Below are 12,219 nucleotides of genomic sequence, written 5' to 3'. Positions count from 1 at the left end.
AAAATTTTAGCAGAGTCATGATCAGAAGTCCAAAGTATTATTTTAATAATTTGTTTTAAAAGTTACCACAATCAGACAACTTGGGAAACAGAAAAAAGAAAAACATCTCCAATGAAAGCTATCTGCTCCACAATCATTGTTACTATTTTTCTGAATCCTCTCTCAGTATTCCTTACATGTCTAGTCCTACATACAATCATTGTGTTTGCACAGTTTGCAATCTATTTATTTTTCTTTAGATCATATCTTAAGAATTCTGTATGTTAGGGCTTTTTTTTAAACATATTTTAAGCATTCTCCACATTTTTAGTAGATATTTCAGAATTTATGCAACTTTCGTTGGACAATTCAGTATCTATAATTTTGGGAAATATTGTGATTTTTTGGTACTATTTGGATATTTTACAGGATGGGGAAATTTCCTTGGTATATTGTCCCAGCAGTGCTATTGACAAGTTATAATTTCAGAAATGTTCCATATTTTTTAAGTGATTGGATAAAATGAAACTTACTATAACCCTTGACACATATTGATAAATTGCTTTCCTAAAAGGCTGCACCAGTTTTCATGCCACCAGCAGTGTGTGATGACACCAGTTTCATGCTCAAATGTCACTTCTACCCTGTCTTTCTATGATGCTCTCAAGTAGCTTATATTTTCAACCAAGGCACCCTCTTTTGTTTCTTTCATGGCACTTTAAACTATGGAAATTGTCTTATTGAGGTATAAACTTTGCCTGTTGTTTCTCTCTCCTTCTGTAAAATAAGCTCCAAAATGGCAAGAATCATGTCTGCATTCCTCAGCAGCTAGCACATCATAGACACAGGATAGTTGATGAATGAATCCGTTTTGGTAAAGAAAAAAAATGGACTTGGTTCTTTTAATTTGCTTTTTGAAAAATTACTAACCTCATTATTAGTTGTCCATTTCCTTTTGTGAATTGTTTCTTTACATCAGTGCAAATGCAAATCTTGGCCATGAACATGTACTATAATATATATTGGCCAACTGAACTGCTTGGAGTATGGATTTGGTATCTTCTTGAAATGCTATGTGCAAAGTGTATATTGAACATGAACCATCAACCAAAGTGACCAGCGATGATAAGGGCAAGGATAGATGTAATAGAGACTGCCTGTTAAATGACTGGAAACTTAAGATGTCTAGGCACTACCACCAGATTTGGGGAGAACAGACGTGGCAGTTTTAACTCCCAAGGAACATTTGGCAATGTCTGCAGACATTGTTTCTTGGGGGACGAGGGGTAACTGCTAGGCCACCTAGGGGATACGAGTCAGGGACAGCTCCCCACAACAAAGACTTATCCAGCTGTCATTCAGGAATGCTGAGGTTGAGAAACCCAAGTCTAGAGTGGAGCATGGGCATCAAAATTGTTTAAAAGCTTCTCAGATGATTCAGATATGTGTGGTCCTTAGGGGGAACGTTTTGGGGTTTTTGGAGAAATGGTTCTCAAATATATGTTAATTGAAGAGTTTTATTAAAATCCCGGTGGAGCATTTAAAAACAGTAGATTCCCATTTCCTTCCCCTACCCTTTACCCTCACCTCTGTACTTTGATCCAGTAGGTCTGATGTGGGACACAGAAATCTTTAGTTTTCAAAAGCTCTCCAGCTGATTCTACTGAACTCTGGTGTTGGAGCCATAGGTGAGATTCCGAGGGATTATCAGCTTAGGTGGGAGGGGAGAACATTTACGCCAGGCCTGAGCGCTTGTGCCTTCAGGAAAGTTCCTTAAGTGATTCTGCTAGGGACTTCCCTGGAGAGTTAAAGACTGTGCTTTATTCTGTAGCAATGGAGAGACTGGGAGGTGTTTGAAGTGAGGCGGGACTACTCCGGCCTGTGTGTTGTCTGGAAGGCAGAACTGCTTGCCTTTGTGTGACATTGGGGTCTAGAGAAAGGAAGAAATAAGATCACATTTGAGTTGGTCAGCAAACGTATCTGAAAGGCCCAAATTAGCCTTGCGATTAAGCAGTGGGCCCTCTGGCTGCCTTTTGCTGTCCATGTCTGTCCATCTGGAACTCAAAGCTGCTGAAAGTAAATGAAAGGTGAGGCCACCTGGAAAACAGCTTGTTCCAATTTGCCCCCATCACTAAAAAAGGGGCATAATCCTTTGCATGACCCTTGCCTCTGGCTGCCTCTCCCACATATTCTGGCTGTAGTATGGACTCTACAGATACTTTCAGATACGACTTTAGGTGTCTAGACTCCCCACAAAGTTCTCAGTTTGCTGTATTTGCTTGGCATGTCATCTGGGTTACTGAAGTGCTTGAGCTTGTTCATAATTTATAAGTAAAGGTGCCTTCCTATCACCTTCAAAGTCTTAGGTAGGGGAGAGCACAGATTTCAGCAAAGGACTACCTGCTCCAGCATCTCCTAACCCAGGTTAAGGAAAAGAAATGACACTTTGATACAAGCTCGTTGTGGTTTATTGATACGATTTAACATGATCTCTTGGGAATCAATGCTTCAGTCTTGCAGGAAACACGTAAATAAATAAAGTGATTAAAAATAAACTGAGACCAATTATTTCCTGATGGAAAAATTAGATGTGAATTAAGACAGTTTTGGATCAGCAGCAGAAGGGGAGTTCTGAGCTCACAGGGGATTTAGAAGGAATGAAAACTGGGGCTGTTTGGTAACTCGGTGCTGCAGCCTTGGAGGACCCCCTTATCCCCTACGTGTGGACTTCTAGGCGCTAATGATGTCCTCTGGGCTTTGTGCTTCATCTGATTGAAACCAACATTGTTTACTCAATTTTCCTATCCATTTTATCTTGTAAAGTAAAGCTTAGAAAAAAGATAATAATAAAAATAAAATAAAATAAAGCTTAGACCCAACTGACTGACCTCACTGATAAAAGAAGATAGTACAAAGCATAATAAGGATAATAGTAATGAACTGTTACTGTAATCTCCTGCATGTGTACTTATTTATTCAGCAATATTTTTTTTTTGGATACTACTTTAGTTTCCTAGTTGCTAAAACAAACACCATGCAGAGGGTTGACTTAAACAACAGGAATTTATTGATTCACAATTTTGAAGCTAGGAGAAGTCCAAAATCAAGGCATCAGCAAGGGGTGCTTTCTCCCCAAAGACTGTGGTGTTCTTGGGCTGTTGCCATGATCCTTGGTCCTTGGTTCCTCTGACATATGGCAATAAACATGGTGGTGTCTTCTCCTCTGCCCCCAGGGGCTCCTCTCTCTGTGGTTTTCTGTATAAGGCCTCCAGTAATAGGATTAAGACCCATCCTATCCAGTTGGGCCACACTTAACTGAAGTAACCCCATCAAAACATGTTTTTGGGGGGTACGTAACTCCAGAGCTCACAGGGATTTAGAAGGAATGAAAACTCAGTCTGTATTTGGTAACTCATTGCTTCAGCTTTGGAGGCTCACCTTATCCTCCATGGTACAGCCCACAAACACTGGATACAAGTCCTGGCTTCTACTTGACTTCATGGGTGCTCTGTTTTGAATCACTGTGGAACTTTCCACCATCACCCAAAATGTCCTAACACCTCACCACTCCCTTCCTATGACTTATCTTCAAGAAACTTGGTGGAGGTGTTAAGGCAAAAGGATGGTGTGAATCTGAGTCAATGGCTGAACATGTCCTCTCCAGTTTAAGGAAAAACTAAGAAGCATAATACACTGGTGGAAATAAAAGACGATTCCCGTGTTTTATCCTCTAGCTTTCCTTCTAGTAACATACACAACCTAAAACCACCATTTTCATTCACATTCATGCAAATAACTCAGCACTGTTAATTATACTTACAGTAATGTGCTACCTTTAACCCTAGCCATTTCCAAACATTTACAATCAACATAAATAGAAATTCTGCACAAATGAAGTATCAACTCCTCATTCTCTACCCTACTCTGTCTCCTGGTAACCTATAGTCTAGATTCTAACATTATGTGTTTGCTTATTATACTTCATATTCATGAGATCTTACAATATTTGTCCTTTTGTGTCTGGCTTATTTCACTCAACACAATGTCCTCCAGGTTCATCCATGTTGTCACATGCTCAGGACTTCATTCCTTCTTACTGCTAAGTAATATTCCATTGTATGTATATACCATATTTTGGTTATACATTCATTGGTTGATGGACACTTGGATTGTTTCCTTCTTTTGGCAATAGCGAATAATGCTGTTATGAACTTCAGTGTGCAAATGTCTGTTCACATCCCTGCTTTCAGTTCTTCAGGGTATATCCCAGGTAGTGGGAATGCTGTGTTGTAAGGCAACTCTAAGCATCCTGAGGAACCACTGAACTGTCTTCCACAGTAACTGCACCATTTTACATTGCCACCAGCAATGAATGAGTGTTCCGATTTCTCCACATCCTCTCCAACACTTGTAGTTTTCTTTCTTTCTTTTTTTTTTTTTTCAATATTGGCCATTCTAGTAGGTATGAAATGTTACCTCATTGTGGTTTTGATTTGCATTTCCCTAATAGCTAGTGGTGTTGAGCATCTTTACATGTGCTTTTAAGTTATTTGTATTTTCTTTTTGGATAACTGTCTTTTTAAGTATTTGCCCATTTTTTAATTGTATGTCTTTTTATTATTGTTGTAGGATTTCTTTATGTATTCTGCATATTAAACCCTTATCGGATATGTGGTTTCCAAATATTTTCTCCCATTGCATAGTCTACCTTTTCTACTTTCTTAAAGTCATTTGAAGTGCAGAAGTTGTTAATTTTAAGGAGGTCCCATTTATCTATTTTTTTCCCTTATGGTTGCTTGTGCTTTGGATGTAAAGTCTAAGAAACCATTGGTTACCACAAGATCATGAAGAGGCTTCCCCTACATTTTCTTCTGAGGAGTTTTATGGTCCTGGTTCTTATACTTAGGACTTTGATCCATTTTAAGTTAATTTTTGTGTAGGTTGTGAGGTAGAGGACTTCTTTCAATCTTTTGAATATGAATACCCAGTTCTCCCTGCACCATTTGTTGAAGAGACTATTCTGTCCCTGTTGGGTGGACTTGGAAGCCTTGTCAAATGTCAATTGGCCTTAAATATGAGGGTCTATTTCTGAATTCTCAATTCAATTCCATTGGTCAGTACATCTATCTTTATGCCAGTACCATGCTGTTTTGACCACTGTAGCTTTGTAATATACTTTAAAATCTGGAATTGTGAGTCCTTCATCCTTGTTCTTCTTTTTCAGGTTGTTTTTGGCTAATTAGGGGCCCCTTATTCTTCCAAATAAATTTGATAATTGGCTTTTCCATTTATGCAAAGTAGACTGTTGAAATTTTGATGGGATTTTGCTGAATCTGTGTATCAATTGCGTAGAATTGACATCTTAACAATATTTAATCTTCCAGTTCATGAACATGGATTATCTTCCCACCTATTTAGGTCCTCTTTGATTTCTTTAAGCAATGTTTTGTAGTTTTCTGTGTACACGTCCTTTAAATCCTTGGTTAAATTTATTCCCAGATATTTGATTCTTTTGGTTGCTATTGAATGGAATTTTCTTGATTTCCTCCTCAGATTGCTCATTACTAGTGTTTTGTAACACTACCGAATTTTGCACATTGATCTTGTATCCCACCACTTTGCTGAACTCATTTATTTACTCTAGTAGCTTAGTTGTATATTTTTTGGGACTTTATATATATATGGGATCATATCATCTGCAAATAGTGAAAGTTTTACTTCTTCCTTTCCAATTTGGATGCCTTTTATTTCTTTTACTTGCCTAACTGCTCTTGCTAGAACTTCTGGCACAATGTTGAATAACAGTAGTGACAGTAGGCATCCTTGTCTTATTCCAGATCTTAGGGGGAAAGCTGTCAGTCTTTCACCATTGATTCCTATATTTGCTCTGGGTTTTTCATATATGCCCTTAATCATGTTAAGGAAGCTTCCTTCTATTCCTGTCTTTTGAAGTGTTTTTATCTAGAAAGGATGCTGGGTTTTGCCAATGCCTTTTCTGTGTCAATGGAGATGATTATGGTGTATAATTCTTTTGATGTGTTATTGGATTGGATTTGCAAGTACTTTGTTGAGGATTTTTGCTTCTGTATTCATTAGAGGAATTGGTCTGCAATTTTCTTTTATTGTAGTATTTATCTGGCTTTGGTATTAGTTTGTTTTTAACCAGAGGTCTTACTGACCTTGGAGGCACTAGAAAGATTGCTTTCACATGGGTGAATGGTTCTGGGCACATTTCTCCAGTGTATTAGGCAAGAATGGGTTTGTCTTCTCTCCAACATGGAGCTGTTCCTCTTTAACCTCTTGCATATTTTTGTCAACAAAATTAATTATGACCATTTTTGAAGAAAAGTAAAACACTGAGCAACTTTTTTTCATGCCTAAGCTTCTAGGTTTTTTCCTTGCAGTAAGAAGCACAGGGGAGAAGTTGATAATTCATACAGTCTTTTCTTACTCAGTTATTTTTTTACTGAAGTGCTGCTTCGGTAGGTATCCAGCCATCAGTTTATCTGTATAAGTTAAATTTTTCCTGCATGGTAGGAATTTAGAGGGATTCTTAATGTTCTAGAAAGATGATTTAGGTAGAACTCTTTTATTCTAACTTGGAAGCTGTGGGTTTGAGAAGCAAATAATAGAGATGTAGACACCAGTCAAAGTGGAAACTATCACCCAATTCCTGGGTATTTTGCCTTCCCTTAGTGAATTCTCCATTTGTTAACATTCATACTAGAGCCCAACATTGAGATTCCTTAGTGTACAGTCTTAGAAATAATACATGTTTGAGGATTGTTTCTCATTATTACCAATTGAAATCTGTGACTCCAAGTTGCTCCCTTCTTCATCCCCTGATACAGGCCTGACGATCTCCTACCTCTTCAGCTTTATTCAGGCCTAACAATCTCCTACCTCTTCAGCTTTATTCCTGCATTCCCATAACCTATAACGCATTTCCTTCTGTCTCTGCACATGAAGCCCTTTTCATCCACTGAGGGTCAAGTCAAATATTTTCCTTAATTCTGTCCATTCAGCCCTCCCCAATAAGACGTGTTCTTGATATAGACCAAGCATTTTCAGATGGGGGCTACTGTCCTGAAGGAGGTAAAACTTGGTTCTTTGGAGCAAAAAAACTTACTCTTTTTATGTATAAAATACAGATATACATAAAGTATAGAAACATATAGTGTGTATGTGTGTATTAAAAGTTTATGAATATGCAATTAGGAAAAAATGTTCAGAAAGGCTTGTTAGGGGGATAATAATGACATATCATTATATTATCATGCAGAAACACTAATACAGACTGCTCCTTGGTTATTTGTTGTTTCCAGCACTAGCACTCCTCTCTAGTAGCTGTACCTTCTTAGTATTCTCAGGTAAAATAAAAGAAGCAGAGACCATCTTAAAAGATTGTATTGGCCACACTGTGGGGATCAGGCAGTGTCCTTCCCACCAACTCTCCATGACCATGGGCAGAAAGAAGTATTTTTGATGTTATCTTGTCTAGAGGTTTTGTCTGCCCTTTAATACTTTCTGATTTACTATACTGTCATTAAGTTTGTTATTGTGTTTTGAAGATTCTAAGTTACCTAAGTTTTATTTGTCTATATGCCTATACCTACCAGAAAAAATGGAAAAATAGACACATTCTATAACAATTGTGGAGAGCAACCAAAGGAACAACTAGAAATGATAAAAACACTATCAAGTAAATGTCAAAGTCATGAGGAGAAGTGAGAGTTGCCACAAAGGGCCACTCCTAACCTCCTATCACTGACCCACCTTCAGTAAAAGCCTGGAAAAGTGAAATACTCACTTTCTCAGCCCCTCTTTCAGCCAGGGGCAACCATGTCACAGATCTAATAGGAAGTTTCTATTCATAAGGATGGTGGGTCTGGGAAACTTTTTGCTTTCTTACTAAAAGACAGATATATTTGCTTCTTTTCCTTGTATTCTATCTTGGAGTGCAAATATAATATCTGGAGCTGGCAGTCACCTTGCACTCCTGAGGCAGCAAACACACAAACAAAACCCTAGCATGCTGTGGATGGCAGAGTGGAGAAGGAAGAGACTGAGTCTTTGATGACTTCATCGAATACTTAGTCTGGTGCTTACAGCTGCCCTGCTGTTCCATGGCATAAGACATGTCTGTGTTGCTTTACTGACTCTCTGTTGTATTTTTCTATTACTTGGAGCTAAGTGCATTCCTACCAGATACAGGAGATGAGGTCAGATGATGAGGAAGGAGAGGGACTCAAAATAATTTTCTTCCCTGCCCTCTAAATCTAAGTGAATGTTAATCTTCCAGATGACTTCTGTATCTTCAGGGCTTAGCTTGTTAATATTCTTTATTAAAGAACACATCCTACCTTGTTTGTAGTTATAATGTATCTTACATTTCAAAGGAGTTTGGAAGCTCTTGGAAAGTGGAAGGCCAAGAACATACAGGAAAGTTTCTGATCATCTCTCTAGCTGATAATGCCTTTGATTGTGTTCTACACTCTCGCAAACCTCTGAGATAACTACCCTACCACCCTCTGGACCAGACTAACAGGAAAGAGAAAGAAACTTTCTTTCTCTCCACCCCCCCCCCCATCATTTCTCAACCCCCACCCCTGTCCTGTATTCACCTCTCAATGGACAAAAACTCAGAAGGACAATTCAACAATTCAATGCACGTGATGAAAAACCTTTGCAGTATCTTGCAGAGCAATTTAACTGTTCCTAATCTCAATTCAACTCCTTCTCACACCAGTAAGTTTTTGCCTTTGCATCACCAAAAGTACCAATAAGGGCTGGTTTTCTCTACCCTGCTGTAGAGGAGGATATACTACCACCAACAGAAAAACTGTTGCTAATTTTAAAATCACATTATGTCCCCACTTGTTTAAGTAAATATTTCAGAATTATTGAGTTTTAGCTTCAGCTACAATGCTCTAATATATATTAATGTATGTCTTTATCATTAATATAATTTCTTTAATGGATTCATGGGCAAGGAAAGTGGGAAGACATTAGTGTCATATTTTCGTGGGAAGAAATTTAGGACATCAAGAAAATAAAATTAGCTCTAATGCTGTTACCTGGAGATGATATTTCATTGCAAAAATTTGTTTTTATGCATGTTCATATAAATGAACAGATTTCAATCTGATAACCATGTTTTCATTTAATGATATGCTATTAATATTTTCCCATTTCCTTAAATATTCTTGGACAACATCTTTTTTAATAATGGCACAAGATTTCGTTATATTGAAACAATTTATGTAGCTAAAGCTCAATTGGTAGACGTTAAATTTTCTATTTTCATCATTATAAATATTGCTGCAAGGAATGCTTTTGTAGTTAAATCTTTGAGCACACTACAGGGTCATTTAGATAAATTTGCTAGGATTTCATAGCAAATTGAAATTTGGTATTAATCAGAATAAAATGTTCTTTTAGTCTATACTCCCATGCCAAAAGAACGTTATTCAATCCAAGGTTGTACTGCCCTTAACTGAGGCCATCAAGCCAGTTTATTCCAGAGTGCCAAGATTTCTCCCTTCTTGAGTTTCTGAAGTTTCAGACCCCTTGTGGCAAAATCAGCCTTTGTTCAATAAGCTTTAACAATTATTAGTGAGTAACCAAGCAGGAGTCCATATTGCCAGATGACAAAGTGGTTAAGTTTCTAGTGAGATTTCCTGATATGGTACATTTAAATTACAGGATCTTCATTTACCAGGCAGTTTGATCATTAAGATTGTCAGTACACAAATAGATGCATTTCTGTGTTAATGTTATTTTTATGTCTATTAGGCAGTAATGAGTTCTTATAATTGGTTTATATCTTATTTTGTATTCATCAAGTTATTAATGAGAGAGATAATTCTGGATTTGGCAGCAAAACAGTGATAGTATTACATGTAGCAGATCCAGAGAGGAAAAATCTTGGTTAAGCCAACTTTTTATAAGTATTGCTACTTCTTGTTTTGTTCCATCTGGAGCCCAGAGTCATTTATATTTGTGATCCTCCTTTATAATTACAATAAAAATCCATGGTCTGTTGAAAATTTGAAAATACAGAAAGATATAAAGCAGAAAAAAGTAACCATGAATCTGCCTCCCAAGGAGATAACTGATTAATATGATACATTTCCTTCAAGTAATTTTTCTTTGTTTAAGATTAAAGAATATATGCTATTTTTGTACTCATTATATTGTAACCATTGCTCCGTTTTATTAAACATTTTTCAGAAACATCATTGTAGTAACTGTGGAATAACCCTGTTATAAGTGTGCCATAATATAATCAATTTTTCTTTTGAGAGATGTTCAGATTCTAAAAGAAATATTTCACTACAAAGATTAATTCTAAGATGAACTATTGTGTTGAAAAATCAAACTTTTTCTGTAAGGTAAATTTCCTAAAGTGAAAATAGTAGATGAGAGAGAATAAACTTTTACAAGGTATCTGTAAGATATTGCCAAATTGCTTTCCAGAGAGTAATTCACACTCCCACTATCAGGCTGAGAGGATACCTGTTTCATCATACCCAAGCCAGCAGTGTTTTTTATTTTGATTAATTTATAAGGCAAACCATTTTATTAGCATTGCTAATAAACAAATGAACGTTTTTCATAGGTTTACTGACTGAGTTACTTCTGTGATATATAATTTCATGTCCTTCTGAGCACAGGAAATATGGCTGTAATAGTTGTGAATGAGGGTGTATGGGTACTAAAAATGCTTTCTTGAAGATCATTAAAATTAACTTCAGTATAAATAATACACTGCTACTAATAGTACTCTGCCATATAAGCAACTCCAACTCTATTCATTCCATATGAACAAAATGTTTAAATATTTAAAAAGACCAACCACTTCTTGAGGAAAATATACATAATTGTTTTTAATAACTCTTGGAAAGGAGAAAGCCTTAACAACCCAAACTCAGAAGCTACAAAGAAAAAAGTAGGTAAATTTGGCTGCAGATTAACAATTGCATCAGAAATGAAAATACATCCCTGATTGTACAGAACATGGTTATCATTATGAGTTTTGCAGAATCCAAATGCAAATCCTCTCTTGAAACAGCAGATCATGAACTTCGTAGTTCACTTAGCAGCCCAGAACCCCACTCCTGCTCTGTGAAGTTCTCATGGGCAGACTCTTCTATGTGTCTGCTCTGCTGTGCACGACCTCCATTTTCAAGGTCAGTGCTAGGTTCTAGATGTCTGGTTCAGCAGCAACCATCTCATCACCATTCTAGAAGCAGGAGGAAGAGGAATGAACAAGAAGGGTACAAGAGGCATGTTCTGGCTGCATTTTAAGGAAGATTCCAGGAAGATGCCCTGTGAAATTTCCCCATATTTATAATTGGACAGAAGTTATACCAGGCATTAATCAGCTTTGAGCTCTAGAATGCATGGGTGCTCTCACTTGGGAAGAAGGGGAAAAGGGAGATTTGGAGAACAAGTCTCTGTCACCCTCCTTGTGCTTTCATTGGTATCCATGACTTTGTATTTCCTGGTAGGCAGGAAAAGGTATTTCATGTTCACCAAAATGACACCAATATTTTAGCTAATTCTACCTTAGGCAGGCAGAATTATAAAAGATAATATTTGTAACTATTTTCAGAGATATTAGAGGACAGTTGAAAATACCATGAACTTTGCTTCTTGTGTCTCTTGCATTCGGTTAGCATTTGAGAAGAGTATTGGTAATTGAGGAAAATACCTTTGGGAGTTCTAAGTCCAAATCTGCTTAATTACAGCAATATACAGCATAGCAACGTGTCCTCCAATCACATGCAGATTCCTCCAAGCACCCCTTCTGCAGAGCCATCTACTCCCCTCCATCCCAATAGAGTCCTTCCTGGCCAAGTTGTGAGAATTAAGGTAAGGAACCACAAATCTGCTATTCAATGATTTTTCTTCAAAAGTTGATGAACAATTCACAAATACTCTCCAAATTCTTCTAAGACACCTGGAACAAATTCTCACAAGACCCCAGGAACAGCCCTTTCAGCCATATATTCAGAGTGGTTTGATTATTTGCTTCTGATTAACTAAATTTTATCAGCAATGCTTACCATTCACCGAAACCTGGCCATGCTGGTTGAGGTCCTAATCAAATGACCCATCAAGAACCTGGGCTAACACCTCCTCCCACTATTTATCATCCTGATAGGCTCAGGAAACAACTCAGACACTAACAAGGATCCAAAGTCACTGTTGCAATTATGTCATTCTTCTAGACAA

At 37.3% G+C, this 12,219-nt stretch overlaps 1 long non-coding RNA gene across 1 annotated transcript in view; it reads left to right on the top strand.

The window, feature by feature from the left end:
* LOC119506992 overlaps positions 1 to 11,782 on the top strand; it is a 72,338-nt gene extending 60,556 nt beyond the window's left edge. The window contains exon 3 of the long non-coding RNA XR_005211089.1: positions 11,733 to 11,782. This is a non-coding gene — a long non-coding RNA (uncharacterized LOC119506992). The remainder of the gene's footprint in view (positions 1 to 11,732) is intronic.
* The last annotated feature ends 437 nt before the right edge of the window (positions 11,783 to 12,219 follow it).

This window comes from Choloepus didactylus, chromosome 1, assembly GCF_015220235.1.
Source record: "Choloepus didactylus isolate mChoDid1 chromosome 1, mChoDid1.pri, whole genome shotgun sequence".
NCBI lineage: Eukaryota > Metazoa > Chordata > Mammalia > Pilosa > Megalonychidae > Choloepus > Choloepus didactylus.
The sequence above is the reverse complement of the archived record's forward strand: the minus strand, read 5'-3'. Positions and strand labels throughout refer to the sequence as shown.